Source organism: Silurus aristotelis (genome assembly GCF_946808225.1).
Source record: "Silurus aristotelis genome assembly, chromosome: 17".
Lineage (NCBI taxonomy): Eukaryota > Metazoa > Chordata > Actinopteri > Siluriformes > Siluridae > Silurus > Silurus aristotelis.
The window spans coordinates 5459102-5484409 of NC_139590.1; the positions used below are offsets into that span (position 1 = coordinate 5459102).

The window sequence follows — 25308 nt, forward strand, 5'->3', positions numbered from 1 at the left end:
TGTGAGTGGTGATAAACCAAGATTTTATTCAATTCAATTTCATTCATTTGTATTTAAATTGTGCATTGTTTTAACTGCTTTACAGAGATAAGGCCGTTATAGCAGTGTATAAAAGAATGTATCAGTTCAGTGCCTATAAATTTGTTTATTAGAATTGTAAGATTATCCATAATGAGCAAGAAAGTGGTGACTGTGACAGAAACCTTGACAGGAACCAAAATTAGAAACCCCATCCTCTTCTGGTTGCCCCCAAATGTCCATTTATTGCAATCCTGTCATTTCTAAGGTGGTTTTACCCAGGTTGTGGTTTTCATGCTCATGTTTTTGGTATCCCGTGTGGGTTTTTTGAAAGTCTTATACTATTGCACTGCAATTAAATTTTTTCTGCAGTTTCATCTGCTACCCGACTGCACTCATGACAACTTCTTTTATCATTTACACTTCTATCATCATTGTCAAAATCATCGGGTAGATTTGAGATAAGAGTTTCTCCAAAGTGAAAGCACTGACTAATTGACTTCAATTCCATTTATTTTTATTTGTATAGACAATGGGCATTGTCTCCACGCAACTTTATGGAGATTAAGCGGTTATAAAGTTCTATAATTAAGTGTATAAGTTTAGTGCCTATAAATGTGTTCCTTATAAATGTTAGTTTATCCATAATGAGCGAGCCAGTGGCAACTGTGGCAAGAAAAAAACTCCCTGAGGAAGAAACCTTGAGAGGAACCGGACATAAAAAATGGAAACACATCCAGTTCTGTCATTGTTAAGGTGCTTTTACCGAAGTTTTGTTTTCATGCTCATGTTTCTAACATTTTGTTGTTGTTTTTTTCATGTCTTGTATTATTGCAGTGCAATTTAATTTTATCTGGATTTAGATCTGCTTCCCATCTGTGCTAAAATTCCATGAAACGTTCTATCATCATTTACACAGATAGCATTACCACCATGGCTCAGGACCACAGGTTGCATGAACAGTTCTGCATTTGAGCACCAATTACCACACATCTTAACAATGGAACCGCAATGAATGGACATTCGGTGCCACCCAGATGAGGATGGGTTTCCATTTTGAGTCTGGTTCCTCTCAAGGTTTCTTTCTCATGCCATTTTAGGGAGCTTTTCCTTGATACAGGTGCCACTGGCTCGCTCATCAGGGATAAACTTATTAGGAACAAACTTAAGAAAATGAACGTCCACATTCTAATACAACGTTACAACCCCACTTTATCTGTGTAAAGCTGCAATGTCCAATGTTTATACAAAAATGAAAATGAATGAAATTGAATATAATTTATCACTAGACACTTAGCACATCAATCATTTTAATAGAAACACGAATACTGTGTTTCAGGGTGATGTTTTTTTTTTAATAAGTCAAATACCTACCCTGCAACGAAACACATCTGAGGAAACAAATTCGTTTTAGATTTGGTTTTAGGTGCAGATGGTTGCTCAGTGGTTAAGACATTGGGCTTTGGGTTGTAAGGTCACAAGTTCAAATCCCTGGGCTCTTGAGAAAGGCCCTTAACCCTTCACTGCTCAGTTGTAATTAGCTTTGGATAAAGGGGTTTGTTAAATGCCATATAAGTGTCTATTACTGATGTTTTGCAGGTTGAGAACTGCAATAAAGTAAATCAAACAAACAAAAGTCTTTCTTTTCATATGGTCCGTTTTCCTTTGGTCTCTCAATCACTAGTTAATCTTAATCACCTTAGCTCTGAGAAAGATAAAAGAAATGAGAGAGTAAAAGGTTCAGGCTGATAATGATGTGTCTCTCATGTGGGAGTTAATTAAGCCTAAAGTGGCAGCGACTCATTCTCTGTCACTCTTCATGCTAATCCTTGCATCGTGGCTATCGCGGTAGTTCATGGGCTTAAAATTCATTACGTCGCTTTTCCTTCTGCACCCACAGCCACTTTTCCTCCTGCACCTTGCCTACCAAAGTTCATCTTCTGTGTAGGATTAAGGCTGCTAATTCTCTGTCACGGAACCTAAATCTGGTACTGGTGTTTTTAAATTACGTACATCGTCATGACACCAAACAGAACTCTTTCTATGTTTCCACACGGACGGTTTTAATTGCCGGATGTGCGCACCAGTGGATTTTGGTGCTCGGTTTGAGACTTGGCACATCAGTAAAACAAAATGAATTGATTACAAATGTTCGGTGGAGTTTATTTATTTATTATTTTATATCTGAGTAAAGAAAGATATATTCACCTTGTAAATAAATGCTTTTTTTTATTTTTTTTTATGATTATCATAGAAGCAAAGCATTAGACACGAGCGTCCTGCTTCTGCCAGCATAATTTCAACAGTATGTTAAACAAGCCACCGAACGCTAGGCTGTAGAACATCCTCTCACGGTGCGCTCATCTCTAAAACCTTCCCGACTTTTTTTTTTTTATTAGACTTGTGGTGCTATAATCAAAGGCGTGAAACTTGCACAGCAAACTTTCTCCTTCGTCAACTCCAAGTCAATTACATGCTTCGGTGTTTGTGGAGCAGTATTTACCATCGCACATGCTCAGTTTCGGTTTCTGCCTGTCTGTCTTTTTCCCTTCTTTCTTTACCACTGTCTTAAAGCAGCAACATTCGTCTCACTCATACATTAAATCTTATTTAGCTTTTTTAGTTCCTATTCAACAGGAGAAAATAATTTTTAAACACCTTACCATGTGATATCTACACCATATTTAGTTTCCATTTGCTCTTATAATAATCTCCACTCTTTTGGGAAGATGTTCGACAAGATTTTGTGGAGATTGGTGCTTATTCAAACACAAGGATGTTAGTAAATTCAGGTACTGATGATGGTGAGGTGAGGAGGCCTGTGGTGCATCAGGGTTCCATTTCATCATGTTCAATAGGGTTGCATTGAGAACTTTATAGCAGGAGGTCTTCCACTTTAACTCATGTAGAGCAGATGTTCATTACGCTGGTTTTGTGTACAGGAGCATTGTCATGCTGGAACAGGTTTGGGTCTCCTAGTTCAAGTGGAGGGAAAATATCATACTACCGCATCTAAAGACACCCTATACAATTGTGTACCTTTAAATCTGTGGTAAGTTTGAGGAAGAAGGACCCTTGGCTGAAAATGCCAGGTGTCAATTGACTTTTGTCAATAGAGTGTATGTAAACTGCAATTAGAAAATGTCTTCAGGACAGATAACTGCATGTTGGCCATATCAATGAGATGTACAAAGGTTTGGTGGTGGTATACTATGAGGTGGTATCAAATGTTTTCAAAAAAGTAGCTTATTTATATGTTTCACAATCACTCTCAAAATAGACCCCCTTGCACGGCTAGTGTTCCCGCCACTTCTGGAATGTGTCCTTGAAGTTAGCCCGGTTCAGAGAAATGGAGTCGAAAACTGAAGTAACAAAGTTCAAGGGTTTTTAATGACGGCACAAGGAAAGCTCATACACACTGGCACCGAGCAAATAGTACCGTAAGAGTCTCTATGAAGCGAGGGGATTTTCAGGAAAGGTGATGTCCACGGAATCTCGGAATCCTGAGATAGGAAAAGTCTCAATGAGCATGCGATATCCACGCGGGTAGTCCTAGAATGTTCTCCTTTGTGAAGTAGTAGAATGGACGATGAGTGTGGGAAGAGAACCCGTTTATATAGGGCCGAGTGGTAATGAGCACCAGGTGCCAGTACTTAGTATGATGGAGATATGCCACGAGCGTGCGGAATGTTGAGGGAAGGCGTGGAGCCTGTACCCTGACAGAAGTCTTCTTTATCAAGCATGTCAAGCACCTTTTGTGATTCACACTGGAACTTTGCAGTGGTGTCAAAACGGCCGTATGTCAAGCGCATATGAGGTTAAACGTCTCTGTGGCGGATCTTCCCTGATTGAAATGCTAAAGGCGAGTCTGAGATTTAAACATTTAACGATACACATACGTATTAGACATAAACAAACAACTTTAGACATATAATATGCTATTAAGTGCAGTAAATAAAGGGCTGGGAGTGAATGTAGTGATAACTGGAACAGATCTGTTTTTCTTAGATATGGAACGTAACTAGAATTGGATCGAAGCGGATAACAGCATGCCTTAGACGCTTTGGCAGTAAAGACGGTAGGCGCGTTTACATGTAGCATTGTAATTGGTTTAAAAGTCCAATCGGAATAAAAATTCCCAAAATAAATGAAATTGTAATGAGTTTGAGAGGGGTGGGATAAACCTTTTGTATAAACCGAACAAAATGAACAATTCTGCCTTGTAAACGGTTAAACCAATTACTTTGCGTCTACATCATCACGTCAAGAGGTCAGGGGTCGTCAAAAAACAAAATGGCGGCGGCGAAATCAAACTGGAGTTTAACTGAAACAACGCATGTATTAAATACACTGAAGGAACTAAATATAATCCAACGGCCGGATGACAGGAGGGTTAGAAATACGGAATTGTTGAAAACAGATTGTAAAATATGAAAAAAGCTGGCACAGACCGTGCCGCCGAACAAATCCCAAACAGGTGGAAGGCTTTGAACATGGCAAACTTGAAAGCTAAATTGAGAGAGTGAAAAATGGAACTCCATGTTGCAGGAAACAGGACAGAGGCTAATGTGCGCATGTCACAAAGTCGTTCCGATCGAAAGCATGGGCACGTGTAAACATCGTTTCGGATCAAATAGCGTCTCGTGCAAACAGCCCACCGAATTTTTCGATCGGAATGATTGTAATAGGAATGATAAAAAAGTGTGCATGTAAACATGGCTAGTGTTGCAGTAAATCTGGAAAGATTACAGTTGTGCCTCTGCGGATCCATTAGTGCGTTTCGGCGTTTGTCAGCTATGCAGATTACATTTACCTATGCGACAGATGGCTGTTTCGCCAGCTCAGTTGAGCCTCCCTCCCCCAACACACACATACACACACCTCAGTGAAATATGCACAGGTGGACCAATCATCCTCCACCCCCCTCGTAAGCAAGTATTGGCAGTGTTCCAATCCACCAGCATAGAAACACAGAGGAAAGACCTGGCTCAGCAGCTGCAGGTGTTTCACTGTCCCTGGCAAAAATGGCATTTAGAAAAGTGTCACCTTCGCTCCGACAAGATATTTACTATTGATTTCAAAACACTGACAATTCAGTTAAAACATCACAAATAATCTAGATTCAGGATGAAACCTCATCGTGTGTATCAGAAGTGTTAGCCAGAAGCCTGAGTTTATCCCTAATTTGCGAGCCAGTAGAAAAAGATGGTGATGGTGTGATGATCCAAATCCATCTTCCTGGTTCTTTAGTGGGACCCTCTATAGTTATCTTTAAGCTGTTTATGAGTCATATTATGAGTGTATTATTGATATTGACTTATCTTCCTCTATTCCTGTTATAATATCTGCTTTTAATCTAATATGCTTTTTAAACTTTTTTTGCATATCAAAAATTGCCAGTGTTTTTATAGCAATGAATAGCAATCCGTCTCTCACCAAAGTCCTACCATGCTGGCTGGCATACCGTCCTCCTGTCCTTCTGGCTTGTTCAGTGTATGATTTTGGCAATCTTTTTTTTTTTTTTTTTTTTTCCATTTTTGTTTTTTTGCCATGTTGCATTTTTTATGTGATTATTGTCTAATTACTGAAATTATAGTTAATGACGTAAATGCCTCTGGTTACTATTAATGCCACATTTCACTAAACAGTTTTTTTTCTTCTTTTTTTAAGCTACGCAATTATCAGTCTACTGCAAATAGGTTCGCTTTTCTCAGAACATGGTCTATGTACAAATTTAGTTTTTATTTTCTCTTGTTTATTTGGAAGGGCACAAAGATTTAAAAGCTTTTTTTTTTTTTTTTTTTTTTTAAGATGGTGTACTTTAAAACCAAAATCTGTTTCAGCTTCCTCTTTTTTCATTCATCATAAATTAAAAAAATCGTGAATAGTAAACATTAACCACTATATGAACAAAAGTTTATGGACAAAAAACTTTGGACTTTTCCAGCCATATGTGGTCTCCCCCAAACTGTTACCACAAAGTTGGACGGACAAAATTGTCTTTGTACAGTATGTGATAGAATTGAATGTTTGACAATGCCCCTGTGCACAAATTGAGCACCAAGCTCCAGGATATGGTTTTCATGTTTTGGAGTGGAAGATCTTGAGTGGCCTGCTGTAAACCTTACCCATCTTCAACACCTTTGGGAATTGGAATGCTGACTGCACCTCAGGCATCCTCACCTACATCAGTCTCTGACTTTACTTACATCCATGTAACACCCAGAATGAGCACAAATCTCCACCAGCATGCTCTAAAATCCAGTAGACCATCTTTCCAGAAGAGTGGAGGTGATTATAATAGCAAACGTGGACTAAATGTGAAAAAATAGTTGTCTTTGGGCTCATGTGGGGTTTCCCGAGGTTTCCTGATTTCATCCAAACTGCATATGAATGTGTGTGAATAATGCTATTCTAGACCACCTCCGACCACCCCCCCCCCCCCCCATACACACACACATACACACACACACATACCACCACCTCATCTTGCTCTCCAGTGCTACCACTAATGTTTAATCACATTTCTCAACTTATAACTCAATGTTAAGCTACATAAAAATAAGCATTTTAACCAATGTGCTGTGAGATAAGGATTTAACATGCTTTATATGACCACCATAGTACAATTATACAGATGGGATAGGAAGCGCAGTGGTTAAGATTTTGGACTTCTAAACAAAAGGTTGTGAGTTCAAATCCTAGCGCCATGTTGCCACTTTTGGGCCCTTAACCCTCAAGTGTTTGGTTGTATGAATAAGATCATTGTATGCTGCTCTGGATAAGGATAAAGGCATTATGACAAATGCTTTAAATCTAATACAGATATTATGATGTAATGGTGTGGTAAAGAAATGAGATTTTACACTGCCAAAAAATGCCCAATCATATTGTTTCCCTTTATTCGAATCATGAGGAAAAAAATGAGAGAAACATTCCATGGCCTTGTTGAAAGCAAAGACAGAGCCAGAAGCTGGTGGAGGTGGTGGGGATGTGATTGGGGTGATTTGATACTGTTATAGAGAGAGCACAGGAAGCACTCTCGACTGCACAAGAGCCATCAGCTAAAGTGCAACAGGGTTCCTTAATGTGAAAAATGCACTCAAAATCCTGAAGGCAAGAATAAAGCAAAAAGGCAAAAAACAAAAAACAAATAGACAGTTCAAGTGTGTGTGTGTGTGTGTGTGTGTGTGTGTGTGTGTGTGTGTGTGTGTGTGTGTGTGTGTGTGTGTGTATGCCTCTCGAAAGGCAGCCATTTCCATGAGATATATAAATTGGTAAATCAATAATGAAAATATCCAATGTTTTACTGATACAGGAAAGAATACTGGTTAATGCTGCTTTCGACTACACTTGAATCTTTATTCACACTTTAGGTAGTTTTTAACCAAATATTTTGGTCTAGGATGCTAATATCTGCATACTGATATATATAGCAATTTAAACAAACAACTGTTAGCAATTTTGACCTCGATTTGCATGAAATGCGGAAGTGTTATGAAGGTATACCTCACACATTGACCTGTTCTTTCATTTCCTTTTTAAGAATAAATTCCCTAAAGCCTCATGGAAATCTGCTGGCACTAAAACGTTGTAGAAATGCACTTTTAGGGCAAAAAGTTTAATTTTACAGTGATTGACAGTAAATAAATGTTGCTTCATTATTGTACATATAGTATAGATGCAAAAAAAAATAAAAATCTGGGTATTTTATGAAAACTTTTTTTTTTTCTTTCTCATTTCCTTTATAAGAGCTCTCAAATTCTTCTGTCACTAAAATATTGTGAAAGAACCCATTCAGAGCAACAGATGCCAGCTTGGAGAAACAGGAACTTGTGGAACTTGGTGGGAAATGCTTTCCAAACACTGCTGGATACACAGCATGCTCCATCCATCATAAAGCTATAAGAGCTTCCATGCTGCGTTCGCAGTTTCGGAATCAACAGTATGAGCCAAAAAGGAAACTCCTCCAAACAAGTGCATTTAAAATATACCAGGTATGTCCTTAAATAATGTAATAATGCAGCAAAGGACACCAATAAAATCTTTTTTACTTTGTTATTGTCTTGAAGTAAAGTGTTTTGGGAAATTTGCTTCATTATATTTTAATGCATAATAGGTTTTCTTCACTTTGCTACATTTCAGAAAAGAAAAATAATAATAACATGCTCACTGCATTTAAGAAACCTGTAAAATGTGTTATATTAGAAGCTGTGGCAAGAGCACAAGTGTAACCCATTTACCGTATATGATTTGGCGGATGCCCTAATTGCAACTTACAATTATCTTTTTTACTCAACTGAACATTTAAGGGCCTTGCTCAAGGGCCCAGCCAAAGCGGCTTAGTTGCGATAAGATTTTATCTCATGACATTCTAAACAGAAGTTCAGCATCTTAACCACTGAGCTGCTTTTTAACCTCATAGCTCTGGTGAGAGTGCACTGTATGTAGGAAGGGCTCTTACTGTTTCTGTAACTATAGAAAACTCTCTCCATAAAGGTCTAATGTGTTGGAGAATGGAGCACTGAATTGAATCTATTATTCATATATAAGTCGCAAGTCCATTCAACTTATACTCTAATGGAAATGTAAAAGAAAAGGTTTTATGTAAGTTATATTTAAGAAAACGATTAGTACTTTGACTACAGGAATGCTCTACTTCATCTACTGTTGGCAATTCGATGAACAGATTTAATATTTAGCACAAATTTTTTTGATTTTTCAATGCAGTGGTCACTCGGAACTCGCAGGGTTACGCTCTAAGACCCGCAGGGTTACGCTCTAAGACCCTCTAAGACCCGCGAGTAAAAAAAAATCCGCACATTTTTTTCTAATTTCCGGGGGTTAATTCCACTTTCCTTCACAGAAAATCCAATTCCAAAAATAGTGCAAAATGTAAATAAAAACAAAATGCAATGATTTCCAATCTTATAAATCCATATTATATATACAATAAAACAAGAAAGTCAAATGATAAAACTAAAAATATAAACTAAGTATATTTAACGGAAATAATAGGGTCATTTTGAATTTGATGGCAGGGCCATCACATCTTCTGTTCGTATACATTTGGGAACTAAGGAGACCAGTTGCTTAAGTTTTGTGAGAGGAATATTGTCCCATACTGTATGTGTCTGTTACAGGATTCTAATTGCGCAACAGTTCTGGGTTTCCTTTGTTGTATTTTTGTTTCATGATGCGCCAAATGTTTTCAAATGGTGAAAAGTCTAGACTGCAGGCAGGCCAGTTCAGCACCCGGACTTTTCTACTACATAGTCATGCTATTGTAACAGATTCAGTATGCAGTTAGCGTTGTCTTGCTCAAATAAACAAAGCCTTCTGTATATACCGTTCAGGCACCAATGCACTCCCATACCATCAGATATATGGCTTTTTGATCTGAGAACTGATATCAGGGCAGATGGTTCCTTTCTTCTTTAGTCTGGAGGATTTGGTGTCCATAGTTTTCAAAAACAAATTTCAATTTGTCTGACCACAGAACTGTTTTCCACATTACTTTTACATTTTAAATGCGCTTTGGCCCATAGAGGATAGCACTTACTATTTCCAGGCTTTTGTTTCCCCTTCCAAATTTTTTTGAGACGTGTTTCAGCCATCAAATTCAAGTTTACTTTACTTTTTCCTTTAAACGGTACATTTCCTTTTATTGCATTCTGTTTGAAATTACATTTTACAGTCTCCCAACTTTTGGGAATTGCAGTTGTAAAAGCATTGAAGTTAAACATGTAATTTGTAGTCTATTTGCTAATTGAAATGCCTTTTTTTTATGCAGTTGTTTAATTCATTCTTTGCTACAATAAAAAATAAAAATAATTTTTGTTCTGAAGCTTTTACTTCTACAGCCATGCAACTTTTATTCGCCACTCCTTTTTCTGTCGAGTGGCTTTGTATCAATGCGTCTGTCTAACATAACCCTCACTTTCAGATCAGTATTGGCTGCTCTCGCTCCGAATAAATCCGAAATCCAATCAGCCTTTGCGAAATTGTGCTCGAATCCATTCGGACTGCATTTGTAGTCCAGACCAAGGACATATGCCTATTCAAAATTCTTACCATTACTTAGAGAAGCAATAATAGCAAATCTAATCTAGCCTGGCTGACGTATGACACGCATCTTATTTATGAGTACACGTACTGTATCTGTGCATTATGTGATTGCTCTTCATATCTTTAATACCATGTTACTTTTGGATCACTAAGCTGATGAGGCCTTTAGGTCTCTGTTCCTAAAACGTCCTGCGTTTGGAATTGCTGGCTTAATGACACGGAAAGAAAGCGGACTCCAGTGATTGGGGGTTTGTGTTGTCATGATTAACAGAGTGACCCATTTCCGGGTGATTAACAGTCAGGTGAGATTCTGGTGCAATGTGATAAATGCTGATACTGAGCGCCTAATGCGGATCTTTTCAGGGCTAAGACAGTTAAAGACTTACCAAAGCCTAAACGAGCAACCACCGATTCACTGGGTCAATGTAAAAACATTTAATTAGCTTACTGTCATTTGTTAGTTTGACATTCTTTGAGGAAAAATAGTAAATCATCAGCTTGGTTAATGCTAATAAATGGTAGCAAACCTGGTGTGATAGCACATGATATGCTAGTCAGGTAGAAAACAATAGCTTCAGGTTTATCCTCTAGAAACATTTAGAATGACGGTGGAACAAAGTCAAAAATGTATTGGCCAGTGCGTAAGCTATGATTTGTGGCTGTTCTTATATTTTATGTAAATGAATTTAGGGAAAAGAATTACCACTAATTACTCTACTAAAGAATTGGTCTTAAGATGTTGGACTTCAGATTAGAAGGTTGCACATCCATGCACTGCCTTTCCTTTCTTTCTTTCGGCTTCTCCCGTTAGGGGTCGCCACAGCGGATCCTCCGCACGTTTGATTTGGCATATGTTTTACGCTGGATGCCCTTCCTAACGCAACCCTCCACAATTTATCCGGGCTTGGGACCGGCACTGAGAGTGGCTGGGGATGGTTCCCTGACCGGGAATCGAACCCGGGTCGCAGCGGTGGGAGCGCTGCATCTTAACCACTAGACCACCAGAAAAGAAACCTAGAGAGGAACCAGACTCAAAAGGGGGAAACCCATTGATATCTGCATGAAGTCCATTCCTTATAGTTCTATCATTTTTTAGGTGTCCACTGATCTACACTTGTGTGAAAAGCTCTTAATGGCATTAATAGTCCTAAACCATTGTTGCAAACTATTTCTCACCATTACAGTCCAAATCCATCTTCATGGTTGTTCAGTGGAACTCTCAAAATTAACCTCATGGACCTTCAAGCTATTTATTTGAAGTCATAAATATATATTAGTCTCTATTTCTCTGCTTTTTCAAACTAATTACTTTCAAGAAATGAAAAATCACTAATTTCCAGAATCCTTTAAACTGTCAACTTTTAATGACTCATTATATCCCTGAGGGTGAGGTCACATGACCCATCTTTCCAAGGCATTACAGTTCAGAGCAGTTTTTCTCTCTCTCAGCCTGTGGAGCTGATCTGTAACTGCGCTTTGAAAGGCTTTACAATGCTCAAGTTGCCTGTGGTTATTGATTTTGCAATTCATACAGCCTGCTTTGCTTTTTATCAGGAAATATATCACCTCAGGGCCATTAGCATTTTTGTCTCGCTCTTTTTGCCCTGCCTAGCAAAACTCCAGTCAGATTTATTTACTGCTATGGCACATTTAATCTCCTTCATTGTGTGTCTAAGGGGGGGTGTAACGGTACACAAATTTCACGGTTCGGTACGTACCTCAGTTTTTAAGTCATGGTTCAGTTCAATTTGGGTACAGCTTGCATTTTTTATTTATTTATAATATATATTGGGTTAAATAATATATATATTTTTTTTTTTATTCATTTTTTTTATTTTAAATTTTTATTATATTAAATTGAGTTATTGATTACATTTTCAGAAATTAAACTGATTAAATAAAATAAAATAAATGAAAAAATGTCATTAAATAGTTTACTTTGGTTAGACCCCATTTGGCTAATACAGATATGTGTGTGTGTGTGTGTGTGTGTGTGTGTGTGTGTGTGTGTGTGTGTGTGTGTGTTTAACATTTAATATTTAATTTCCTAAAGATATGATCTACTGAACTGTTCGATTTAATTCAGCACACCGAAACAAATGTCTTCATTCATTTTATCCTTTATTTATTCACTCTCTCGATAAATGGAATTGTCCGAATTTTCTCCTTTTAAGAAAGTTTTTGAAGCAGGAAGTGGTTAGCCGCTAATGCTAACGTTATAAACGCTTTAGCATTTTAATGCAAATTGTATTGTATAAAGTGAGTAGCCACAGTGACAGTGCACTAACTCTAGTTTATTTTATATAACCCTGGCATAGTTGTCTATGTAATAAAAATGCGAGGTGCAGACTAAACAAACTTGTGGTCCGCCACTTAATATGTTCCTGAGGGAACTCAGATTGTGGCTATGTTCCGCACGCAAAAAGGATTGCAATCATAGTGTACCGAACTGAAAGCCCTGTACCGATACATATACAGTACCGTAAACCCCTTATCCCCTTATATATGTGTGTATGTGTGTGTGTGTGTGTGTGTGTGTGTGTGTGTGTGTGTGTGTGTATATATATATATATATATATATATATATATATATATATATATATATAGCATTTATATAATCTCAATTGGTCTGAGGTTCTGTTTTACTCTTACACACCCGCACTCTAACCTAAGGTTTAATTTACTAACTCATCGAATTCAGAAAGGTGGGAGAAAACCTGAAAACCCAGAAGAAACTCTACACAGGCAGTTATCTGAGCTCAGGATCCACACAAGAACCATAGTGCAGGCAAAGCTGAGCAAACAATTCCATGATTCCTTTTACCCTTTTTACACATTAATCCTCACAGTCTCTTATTTTAAACTTTTTTCCCAATTTTTTTTTCATATGCTCTAGCGAACTGAGTCACCTTTCAGAGATTTCTCCAGCAAATTAAGTCCATGGACATGTAAAACATTTTTCGCTTCATAATTACATTTCGCAGAAACAACATGACTCAGAACTTGGTTGTTGAACTTTAAATTTCTCCCATATATTCATCTTTTTTTCACTTTCTCGCTTCTCAGAAGGATGAATAATAATGAATAACAGCTTGGATGTGCTAAGCTGACTACCTTGCCATGAAAAACCCTAAGGCTGGATTTTATAACAGTAGGAATGAGCAATAGCACTTATTTTCTTTTTGTTTTCATACCAAGACCAGTATCGGCCCTTGATACTACTATGTTTTTGAAAGCTATCATTATTAATATTGAATAGACAGCAATCGAATAGACTTTCTTTTTTTGTTACATTAACATTGTATGGGACATCTGGCTTTTCCAGCTGTATGCAGTTCTTTCTAAACATTACTACAAAGTTAGAGGTGCATAATTATATAGTAGGTTTTTAGATACAGAAGCATGAAATTTTCCATTTAATTCATACACGTGTGTAACAGTAAAGTCAGGTACTGATGCAGATGTAGTGAAGATGCCTGGGGTGCAGTCAGCATTCTAGATTCATCCCAAAGGTGTTCAATAGGGTTGAGGTCTGAGCGCTATAGCAAGTCACTCAAGATCTTCCACGCCATTCCATTTTAAGTATATCATCATGGATTGTGATGCTGGAACAGGTTTGAGTCTCCTAGTTCAAGTGAAAGGGTCAATGCAAAATTGTGTTTCTGCAACTTTGTGCTAATAGTTTGGAAGGCTGTAGCTCAGTGGTTAAGGCATTGGACTGTGGATTGTAGGGTTATAGGTTTAAATCCCAGGACAAACAAGCTGCTACTGCTGGGCCCTTAATCCTCAACTGCTCAGTTGTAAGTCGCTCTGGATACGGGGTGTCTGCTAAATGGCAAAAATGTAAATGGAGAAGAACCACATTGTTGTCAGGAGTGTCCGAATACTTTTGGCAGATTTGTAATGATTACTTCAGTATGAAACAGGAAACAGACTCCTTCTCCCCTTTTTGTTTCGTTTTTTAAATGATAAGTGCGTCAGTAGACTGGGGCATCATGGAAAAATGTAAGAAGATTCCTTAAATTGGACAAAGCCGGAAATGTGGATTGGATGAAGGCAGCAGCTATGATACAGCGGAAGGGCTTTCTAATTCTGAATAAAAATGCAATATGTAAGAAAAAAAGGGTATTGTGCTTTTCTAGGCCTGCGCTTCTTCATCAAACGACGGATGTAAATGACCACTGTGATCAGTGGATTTACAACAGCAAAGGAGATGGGAAGAGGCACGCATGAGTAAACATGAGATGAGCTGGGTTGATTTTCAATTTCACCAGTGAATATAGAAAAGGCATATGAGGTCATGTTTTAAGATATTTTACGTTATTTGGAATACTGAATCTGTCCTGGAAAATCAATGGAGTTTGTAATGTGATTGCATCAATCGGATGAAAAATAGTATGCAGGATGAAAAAAATAAAATTAGACCCCCTTTGAATCGTGATCCAACTGAAATATGTTTTAAGTTCAAAGAAAAAGAAACTGGGAAACCAAAGGTTTAGCTTGGGTGATTCTGGGTTTAAACAACAATAAAATATCTTATGATTGTTCTAAATGCAGAAGGTTATATGCAGTATATTGTAAAATAATGACTGAATGAATGAATGAATGAATGTTATAGACAAAGAAATTGAGGCACCTGACTTTTCCAGCCATATGCGGTTCTTCCCCAAACATCTTTTGAAATATATATAATTGGATAGGATGTCTTTTACTCGAACAAGGAGATTTAAACCTGTTCTAGCCTGACTTTGCACAAAGCCAGCTCCATGAAGATATGCTTTGCATGGGTGGAAGATCTCCAACTTTAGAGCTTTGATCTCAACATTATTAAATAATTTTGAGATGGATTTATTATGCACCCCAGGCCTCTTCAGCTCACCTACATCAGTACCTGACTTTACTAACACCCTTGTATATGAAGGAGCGCAAATCTCCACAAACACACTCTGGAACATCTTCCAAAGAAGAGTGGAGATTATTATAACAGCAAATGGGGACTTAATGTGGAAAGAGATAAGAACCTATATGAATCTTATGGTCAGGTGACTACAAGCATTTGTCTATTTGTCTATATAGTATAGAGATATAAATGTTTGGAAAGTCATTATTGTGATTGCTTAATAGTTAACCACACAAATTTGCCATCCTTGCCATCCCTAATTTATTTAAACAAGTTATGAGGTGAAGGTGGTAGCTTACTGGTTTAGGCATTGGACTTTGGATCTGAAGGTTGTGAGTTCAAACCCCACACCAAGCTACCAGGGCCTCAAAGCTGCTCAGTTGAACTGAATGAGAAATGTAAGTCACTCTGGATAAGGGTGTCTGCCAAATGCCTTAAATGTAAATGATGAGAAAGAAGGAACGTGTCAGCAAGCTTCATTATTATATAAGGGTATCAATAAATACTGCAGGTTAACTCCAGTATTCAGCATTTTCATAAAAATTTGCTATGCTGATTAGCATTTACTATTTATAGGATTAATGGTGAATTGACTGTAGACCGTTGCATGGCATCCGTCTGGCATTTTTTTCAAAATGCAATTCTACAAAACACACACGGATGTATTTGGCCCCTTACCATTCATATTTTCATGTGCACATGCTTGGAAAAACGTGCATTCAGCCATGTGAAGCTGCTATAAGATACATTAAGCTGGGGTCTTTCCATTCTGTTCTACACATTCTGTCCAAACATCTTGTTAAAGGCAGCTCTGAAGACTGCTTAGTGCATTCTGCAATAGTATCATTATATAAAATAATGGTGCAGGCATTAGGTTCTCGCATACAGTCGCTCAGCTGATTTCCAATCAATATAACATAGCAATCCCATACCCCAATTAAATTGGTAGTGTTAGTTTGGCAGGCTATAAAACTTCCCTCTCAATCCATACAGTACTTTTCCAGTTTCGCATCCAAGCAAGTGAGGAAATCATGAGACTAGTTACAAAAGAATCGATTTACAGCAGTTTAATCCTGGGATGAACTTCAGATTCGATAAATTCTGCAAATAAAAAGACATGACCACTCCTCATTTCTGTATACGAGCCAAATAAATGAGCTCTCGGCTTCGGAGCGCCGAGCAACCCTTCATTAAATTACAAGAAAATGGAAGTTTCGAACCAGCCGCAGCAGCCGAGAGCCTATTGTTCTCGCTCAGCGCCCGGATTCTCATTCCCCTCCTCACGCTCCCACCGCTCGCTACATAACGGTGAACGAGCTCAAATTGAACTCTATCTTTAAATCACTCTGATCCATTACCATCGTGCTCACACACTCTATAAAACCATTAACTGTGGAGCTCTCAGTATCTGCTTTCACTTCCAGCACTTCTCATTTTTGGAGGGTCGGAAAGAGCGACAGAGGGTCGTTTGTTTCCAAGCTGTGAAGCTCTATGTGCTGATTCATGTTCTGATCTCTGTTTACATGGTAATGTTTTGTCCTGTTGGCTAAATTTCCTCTAACCGAATTAGTTCATTAGTGTGTAAGTGCGCTTTGTTTTCAGGACGACGATGTGACAGTGCAAAACCACTCAGGACATTTTCACATCTGCAGTCAGATTACAAACCAAATTGGTGTTGGTTAATCAAAGTGAGACATTACACTGATAATTGAGAGCAAATCAGTGGAATTACTACTTACTATCCAATAAAGGCTTGTTTTTGTTCATTTTTATTATTTTTTTTTTTAAACATGCCTCATACACTTGTATATATTACTTCTTCCAGGAAGTTTGGCATTTATTTTTTAATACTAAATCATTTTTGATCAAATATTCTCCCAATCCTAGTGTTACTGTCCCTACACGACTTGCAGTGATACAGTAATACTGATTTGTTTGAGTCATTCATTGCATTAAAAATAATCATGCTGCCATATTGGACTTTGCAAGAATTATCTCTTGTTGGATACTTTATAAATGTGATATGTACGTAAGAAGCTTTGCCTGTTTGCAGTGCTTCTGTGATTGTGTCCTTTAATGGAGCATCACGAGGCAACATAATCAAGACTACAGAGTTTTTATATGAGTTAAACATTAGAGCAGAAGTCATGTATGCAAATTTAAGAATGAGTAGGAGAAGGTGGAGGAGGAAGATAAGACATAGCATCTTTGGATGTTTATTTCCAGAAGTACAGAAAGATGGTTTCACTCATGTAATAAGTCGCATAAAACTGACTGAACGCTAAAATTAAACACTGGCAAACTTTCGATGTCCTTTTCCTATAATTTTTCATTAGTATTGAACATCCTCCTTAAAAAAAAAGGTAAATATATTTACACTATATTGCAAATAGTTTGCAGACACCTGGTCATAAGAATGATATGTGCTTTTGAGCATCCCATTCCACATTTAGTTACAATTTACATTTACATTTATGGCATTTGGCAGACACCCTTATCCAGAGTGACTTACAACTGAGTGGAGCAGGTGGTATTTGAACTTGTGACCTTCTGATCCAGTCCAGTGCCTTAATCACTGAGCCACCACCTTCCAATTTGCTCTTATACTACCCCCCATTCTTCTGGGAAGATGTTTCACTAGATTTTGGAGTGTTGTGCTTATTGTTATAAAAGGGTGTTAGGTAACAGGTACAATGTTCCAATTAATCCAAAATGTGTACAGTGGGCTAGAGGTCAGTGCTTTACACCACTCCAACCAATGTAAAACATATCTTCATGGAGTTTACTTTGTGCACAGGGGCATTATGCTGAAACAGGTTTGGCTCTTGTAGTTCAAGAGAAGGAAAATGTCATGCTACTGCATCCAAAGACATCCTATGCAATTGTGTGCCTTCAGCTTTGCGATAACAGCTTGGGAAGAACAACATATTGCTGGGAAAGTCTGGTGCCCCAATACTTTCTGTCCATACAGTGTATATACAGTGGACATGATTTAAAAAAAAAAAAAAAAAAAAAAATATATATATATATATATATATATATATAATTAATAATATTTATGTTTATGTTTATATATATATATATATATATATATATATATATATATATATATATATAAACATAAACATAAATATTATTAATTATATATATATATATATTTTTTTTTTATTTTTTTTTTTAAATCATGTCCAATCCATACACTTTTCCACAGGTGAATGCCATTCAAGTTGTAGCTGTGATACTTCAGGTTTTTTTTTTTATTTATTAGGTGATGTACAGACATTTTTTTAATTCTGTATTCACTTTATATATGAAACAGGCAGATGTAGAGGACAGAGTATGGAGATGGATGATCGGCTGTGGTGACCTCTAACAGGAGCAGCCTAAAGAAATAGAAGAAATAAGATTTCTAACTGACTTGCTGCAGCATTGGGCAGAAAAGAAACAACAGAGAAAGTGTGGGTGAAGACTAGCATTTTTTTCCATTCTGCTTAGGGGAGAAGGGAGTTGGGGTGGTGTAATGTGTGTAGGTGTAGGAGCAAGTGGGGCAAAAAGCAGGGCATGACAGAACAGGTCTCTTTGAGCTCTGTGGGGTAGAGAGGGCAGTAGGAGGTTAACTTGTGTAGTTGGTGGAGGAGACTGGAAAATTGCCGCTGTCCGTGCAGCACCACGTCAGAAGTTGTGCTAGGAGCGTGCTTCCCCTGGTGGATGTGGGCGTCTTTTAAATAAATGCATCTTCACTCCTATGCAAAACTATTCTCAATACAAAATTACGTACAGCTCTTTCAAACGTATTTTTGCTTTGTGAACAACAGTTCTGAAAACCGTATGCAAATTTCTTTCTTTTTTTTTTCTCCTTTTGATCAAACGTAAGACTCCTTTTTTTTTTAGACATCCACTGGAAGCTTTGAGTATGTGGTGTGACTGCTGCTGCTCACACACCTGCTGAAGCATTGTGCTGGGTTTCACAGTGCGACACAATACCTTTTCGTACAAGAAAATGGAAATTGCTCAGGCAGAAAACCATTTTCTGACAATAGGGAATGATCGTGCACATTAGATCAAATATTGTCTGTTTTATAGAAAGTGTCCTACGTTTACTAGGTGTCTCCTGCTGTCTTCCATTCAGTGGTTATCTGCTGTAATCAGGTGCTCAAATATGTTATATTAAATGCTTTCTAAAGAGATGTTTAAAAGACCAGACATGGTTTGAAATGATTAGAGGTTAGGCATTGGGTCAGGAGATGGAGAAGGACCGGATTAAAAGAAATTAAATTAAACGAAAATAGTGTGGAAAACTGTAATCTTCTGTATGGATTATCCAGAAAGGCATTTTTTTGTTTGTTTGTTAGTTAGTTTGTTTGTTTTCTATATGTCATGCTATATACTTTTTCCTCATCACAGACTAAATAAGGGGCTCGCTCACTACTGCAATCCAATATTTTCAAGCAGTTTTGCTATTCTCAATGTCTAGGTTAGAATTTGCAATGCGTTATCTATGACTATTAGAAAGCAAACATGACTTGGTTCCTGGTGATAAAACCAGCCACCTCGCATTCGAGCTATGCTGCCAGTTCTTTTTGCAGAACCGATTATCGCTGCTTTCAGCTCTTCTTTCTTTCTTTTTTTTGTGTGTGCCGCCGCTGTAGTGAGGGACCTCCATAAATCAAGTTCCTATCACATAGTAGCTACGAATATTCCCTCCCCATTTCAAGACAAGACAAAAGTAAAACTTATGTTACAACTTAATTTACTTTACATTTTTCATTTACTTATTAACTAATAATAACAATGATTATGATGATAATGATTATACAATAATGTAATAATAACAACAATAAAAATCATTATTATTAGTAGTACTATTAGTATTATAGGAATTGGTTGGGCAGTAGTTAAGATGTTGCACTTGTACATAACAAATAGTTGTGAGTTAAAATTTTAGACACTACCAAACTGCCACTGCTGGGCCCCCAAACAAGGCCCTTAACCCCTTAATGGCTAAGTTGTACAATAAGAGAATTGTAAGTTGATCTGGCTTAGTGTGTCTGTCAAATGCAATAAATGTAGTAGTAATAATAATTTCTATATTAATACAACAACTTTCCCTCACTATAAATGAGCTGCTCAAGCTGGAGTCTATGGAGGATTATGCAGTCCATTAAGGAAAGCAGTAGCTCAGTGGTTATGGCTCTGGAATACTGATCAGGAAGGCAGGGGTTCAAGCCCCAGTATTGCCAACTTGCCACTCTTGGGCCCTTGAGCAAGGCCCCTTAACCTGCTGTGCTCCAGGGGCATTGTATCATAGCTGACTCTGCACTCTGACATCGCTGGAATATGCAAAGAAATGTGCTGCAATGAGTAAAAGAGCACCCTGCATAAGTAATTAATGTACATTTCTGGGCAAAAAGATTGGCATCTCAGCAGGTCACATTATAAGCAGCTCTTCACTTTCAACATTCAGTTTATTGAAAATCTTTCCCCCCGGATCTGAATTCCCAAGTAGGAGCAATTGAGTCAACACAAAATGGGTTAGTCTGTGGTTGTTGTATTGTGTCTTCAAAAACTAGCAGTGTTTATGTCAGGCTGAAATTGAGAGCGAGGACAGAGACGTTTAAAAAGAAGGAGACGGAGACACAGAAAGAAAGTGATGAATCAGGAAATTGTTGTTTGCCCGTGTCTGTGCTGTGTTTGTCTGGAGCAGCATCGCTCACACATACTAAATGCTGAACATCTACTTCACGCTCTAAATTCACATACACGCACACGCAGACACACACGCTGCTGCCTGCATGCCTTGCGCAAGTGATTCCTCTGTAATCAAGCTGTTACAACACGGAAAACAGGTGAAGAGCCTGCAGTGTAATGAGACCGCTGTGTAATCACACACAAACAAATTAAATACATTTTTGCCCACGTGGTGTCGTGATTCCCGGAAAAAAAAAAACATTGCAAACAATTTGCTGATTTTTTTATTTTCCACCAGTTATAAGTTGTATAATAGGTTTCTCGAGGGCCATCGAGTGAGACCTGCTCTTTACTTTACTTGCTCTCGACATTCACCTCTTTTCTTCTCAGCAGAAAGCTGCCAGTTAAAAGTCACAACTCCAGTTTGTTAATACTTGATAGGGTTTTTGTTAAAAAATAAAATAAAAAATGCACTAATCTGCATACTGACTTTGCCAAGATAAAGCTTTTGTGTAACCAGTATGAACAATTCATATATTAAATTCTATTGCACTTAAAGACCAATCATAAAGAATTTACAAAAGATTTGGCATGACTGTGCAGTGTTTGGTGGAACAGTTCCTCAGTTCCTGCCTTAATTTTGAGCTTGGATTACCATCTGTATAATGTTTTTTCCTGTGCCCTTGGGTTTTCTCCAAGGTTCATCCTGTGCAGGGTTGCTTATTCTTGCAATACTGGGCAATGACGGCAAGGACACACCCTTACTAAGGTGCCAGTTCATTACAGGGCACCGATCCCCCCACACACTATATAATGAACTGGCATCTCATATAGGGTGTGTCCTTGCCATCTGTGCCCAGAATAAACAATCCTGACCTGAAAAAAAGTATGGTTATAAAAAAAAACAACTCGATTTATTTTGCATGGTAAATAACAAGATTGGGACAAAGCAGTTTTTGACAAATAAATAGAAAAGATAAAAAAAGATTTTACACTTATAAAAAATCCACTTAAATTTTATCCACAATCAGTGAGGCAGAGACTCCAAAGGGAAATGCGTCTTAATCAGGGTGACCCCAAATATCCAAAGCAGCATTAAAGAAATTCGTGTCCAGACCCCATTAACCATGTTGAAGACATTCCTAAACCTGCCCTCATTCCTTCTCTAGTCAAAATCGGGTTCTACTGTAGTCAGTATTTTATACAGACCAGTGGTGGGGCCTTCAGAGGTTCTTACCTGACTCAATCCACCTTTTAATACAGATCATTATGACACAACGTTTATTAAACCGTGGAATTAAAAAAAAAAAAAAAGCCAAATTGTGTTTTTGTGCATATTTTACAAGAAAGAAAAAACTAAGGTATAAATGGTTCATGAAAAAGCTTAACAACTCTTATGAACGGTTTTGACCTTTCGTCACGATGTACAGCTTTTCTTGAAAAGGCCGTGTTGTAAGTGTATCTGCAACCGAATCGATTTATTCCCCTCTGTTAGCCATTGTGGAATAAAAAAAAAATATATATATATATATATATATATATAAAATGCACATGATTGTATTTGAGCTTGAGCAGTTTGCTACAGAATCAGGTTGCGAGCTCTGACTAGTGCCCATCCAATCAAAGAACCTGAAAATGCCTATGTGATTCTATGCATTATAGGGCCTTGGAGTAGGCAAATTGCAATCTGGTTGATTAAAGCAACATAAATTTTAAGCTACCAAGAACTTCCTGATTGGAAATCTGATAGAAACTCTAATGTAAGATTACACTTGGTGCAGTGGTTCTGCTACTTGCAGCAGTGCAACCGAGAGAAGTGTTATGAAATAAAATGAAGACTATTGGGAATAATAGAATACATATTCATGTACAAAAAAAAAATAATTGAAAACGTAAGTCAGTGATCCCAAAGGCCTTGCTTCATAGTCCACCACTTATACAGACCTAAGTAGAGCTTTTTTATTTTTATTTTTTCTCCCTTCAGCTGTACTAATATTGATCTCGAACACCTGCTTTCTCCCATAACTAACACGTTCACTCTATGCAATTTATTTATTTATCTTTTAAACACAACCATTTATATAATTAGCTATTTGTACATCTAAATCTACAGTTTGTATCTACAGCATCAAACTGCGTCATACTGTTAAATCTACCTCAACCTACTGCACCATAATATTTATTTAATTGATCTTTTATAGTGTAATATATCCATAACATTATTTCTATTTGTTCATGTACTATTTCAATTACTGTTTAGATGCTAACTCTGACTTAATCAGGTGAAAGGTGAATGTACTGAGAGGTGGAAAAACTATTCACTTTACTACAAGCCTTCAAAATATACAACAGAAGTCAGGTGTAGCTGAAATGCGTTAGCACCCAAACGCAGCGGAAGCTCTCTGAAAGTGCAAAGGCATGTTTACTACAAAACCACACAGGTGAATTATATATACGAATGAGAAAGGCCAAAAAGCGCAAGGTATCGTTGCAGGAATAGAACATCACGATAATAAACTCGAGGACCCAAAGCAGTGTGTATCAGGGTCTTACGTCAGTGTCAACTTCTTGCACCAGCCATCACATTACATCAGACAGAGAAAGCACGATTTTCTATTGCTTTCGAAAGACAGAAATACCGGGTTGTAAGGTGTGATGGGAGGATCTGATGGAGTGTGTACGGTAATCACAGTGCAAACAGGGACTCGGGGCATGTCTGACTTAACTGAAAATGAAGAAAGGAATCAAAACTTGAAGGCACCCTGAGGCACTGCAAAATCATCCCTGCATGCAACCATTAATCCCTTTGTCTGCAATATTTATTAATATAAGAAGCTGCTAATGAATGTGTGTTTAAGGGGTTTAAGTCTAGACTGAATAATTTGGGTAAAGCGGAAACTTGCTACGATGATTTGATTTTATATTTGGTTTCTACGACCAATTTATGAGGATTGCATGGACAAATGATTGGTATGCATTTCTTCTGAGCATCCCATTCCACATTTAGTTCCTATTTGTTGTTATAGGAACATCCACACTTCTAGGAAGATGTTCCACTAGATTTTGGAGTGGAGATCTGAAAGTCAGATACTGATGAAGGTAAGGTGAGGAAGCCTGGGGTGCTGTCAGTGTTCCAATTAATCCCAATGGTGTAAAATAAAATGAAGGTCAGAGCTCAATAGTGGCAAGATTTTCCTCTCCAAACCATGTGAACTATTTCATCACATTTACATTTATGGCATTTGGCAGATCACATTTTTACAACTTGGCAATTGAAGGTTAAGGCCCCAAGTTAAGGACCCAACAGCAGCAGCATAGTAGTGCTAGGATTTTAACTCATGACTTTCTGTTAGTGTTAAGATGGGCCTCACACTGGTTCTTCAAACACATTCCTACGTATGTTTGTTCAGTGTCTTTAGGGTTTTTACAATGTGAGTATGTCAGGTATACAGGAAGTCTTTATCTGGGCTCACACATTTCCAGTTATTATGTCTTCTTACCCAATCAGGAACAGTTTTACGTTTTTTTTTTTCAGTGTGTATATATATACTTCTTCCCCAAACTACTACCAAAAATTTGAAGACTTGGATGTGGACATTTTCCTTCATTTAAACTTCGAGAGCCAAACCTGTTCCAGCACGACAATGCCTCTCTGCACAAAGTGAACTCCATGGAGATCCACATTTAGCTGGAAAAGTCTGGTGTCCCAACACTTGTCTAAATAGTGCATGAAAAAGCTATGATTGGGTTGGACTTTTTTCTGCCTAGACTTTAGATTCATGCAGTCTCAGTGGCTACATTTAGCAGCATTATTTGAGAAGGTGCACATGAAACACAGTTGTAGATTTATCGTTTTTGTATGAGAGCTCTACATTCTGGTAGTATGTGTGATTGTTTTGGAGTTACAGCTTTTCTGTTTACCATGAACTGAGCCTCTACACATGTTATTTCTGGACTATATTTAATGAAGTGTGAAAACTGTTTTCAAGCCTACGAGGGGTTCCGAGAAATAATCACTTGTCCTTTTGAAAATAATGCCCTGAGACTTGTTTTTACTGAACTGTGGTTTGGTCTGCATCAGCTGTGAAAGCTTTCTTAGCACTCTGCTTCAAGTGGAGAAAATTACGTTCTGTTAAGAATTTTTGTCAAAAGTGTGCTACATAATTTTTTTATAATGCCACTGCTGAGCCTTATAGTTTAATAGTATCATTTTCCTTGTGTGTGTTTTGGGAGTGGGGGTTCTGTATTGGGTAAAAGTTCATATAGAATTGGGGTTTTAGTCAGGTCTGTACAGGACACAATAGTTCTTTTAAGCCATCCTGGCAACTTCGGGGCGCTTTCTGTGCACGCGGACACTGGCAAACAAAACAGGTTTGTGTAAAAGTTTGAGAAAAGTGTTTGCCGTGGTCAAATAGGTGTCCACATACAGTACATTTGCCCATATATAATTCTTAAAAGTTCTGAATAGATGAGCATGTAGTAGTGTGTACTTTATTTAGAACTGGCAACGTGAGTGAAAGGACATGAGTTGCTCTGGGTTTTGTGTTCATGAGGTGGGCGAATGCAGTGAAGAGCCGGGTGAAAAGCATGTGTTATATTGTTGAGAGTGAAGCAATGTGTAATAACCATCACAC

The 25308-nt window shown here is 37.7% G+C and overlaps 1 protein-coding gene across 1 annotated transcript in view; it reads left to right on the forward strand.

The window, feature by feature from the left end:
- Positions 1-25308, forward strand: part of asic2 (acid-sensing (proton-gated) ion channel 2) — a 178079-nt gene that overhangs the window by 58172 nt on the left and 94599 nt on the right. The window lies entirely within an intron of this gene.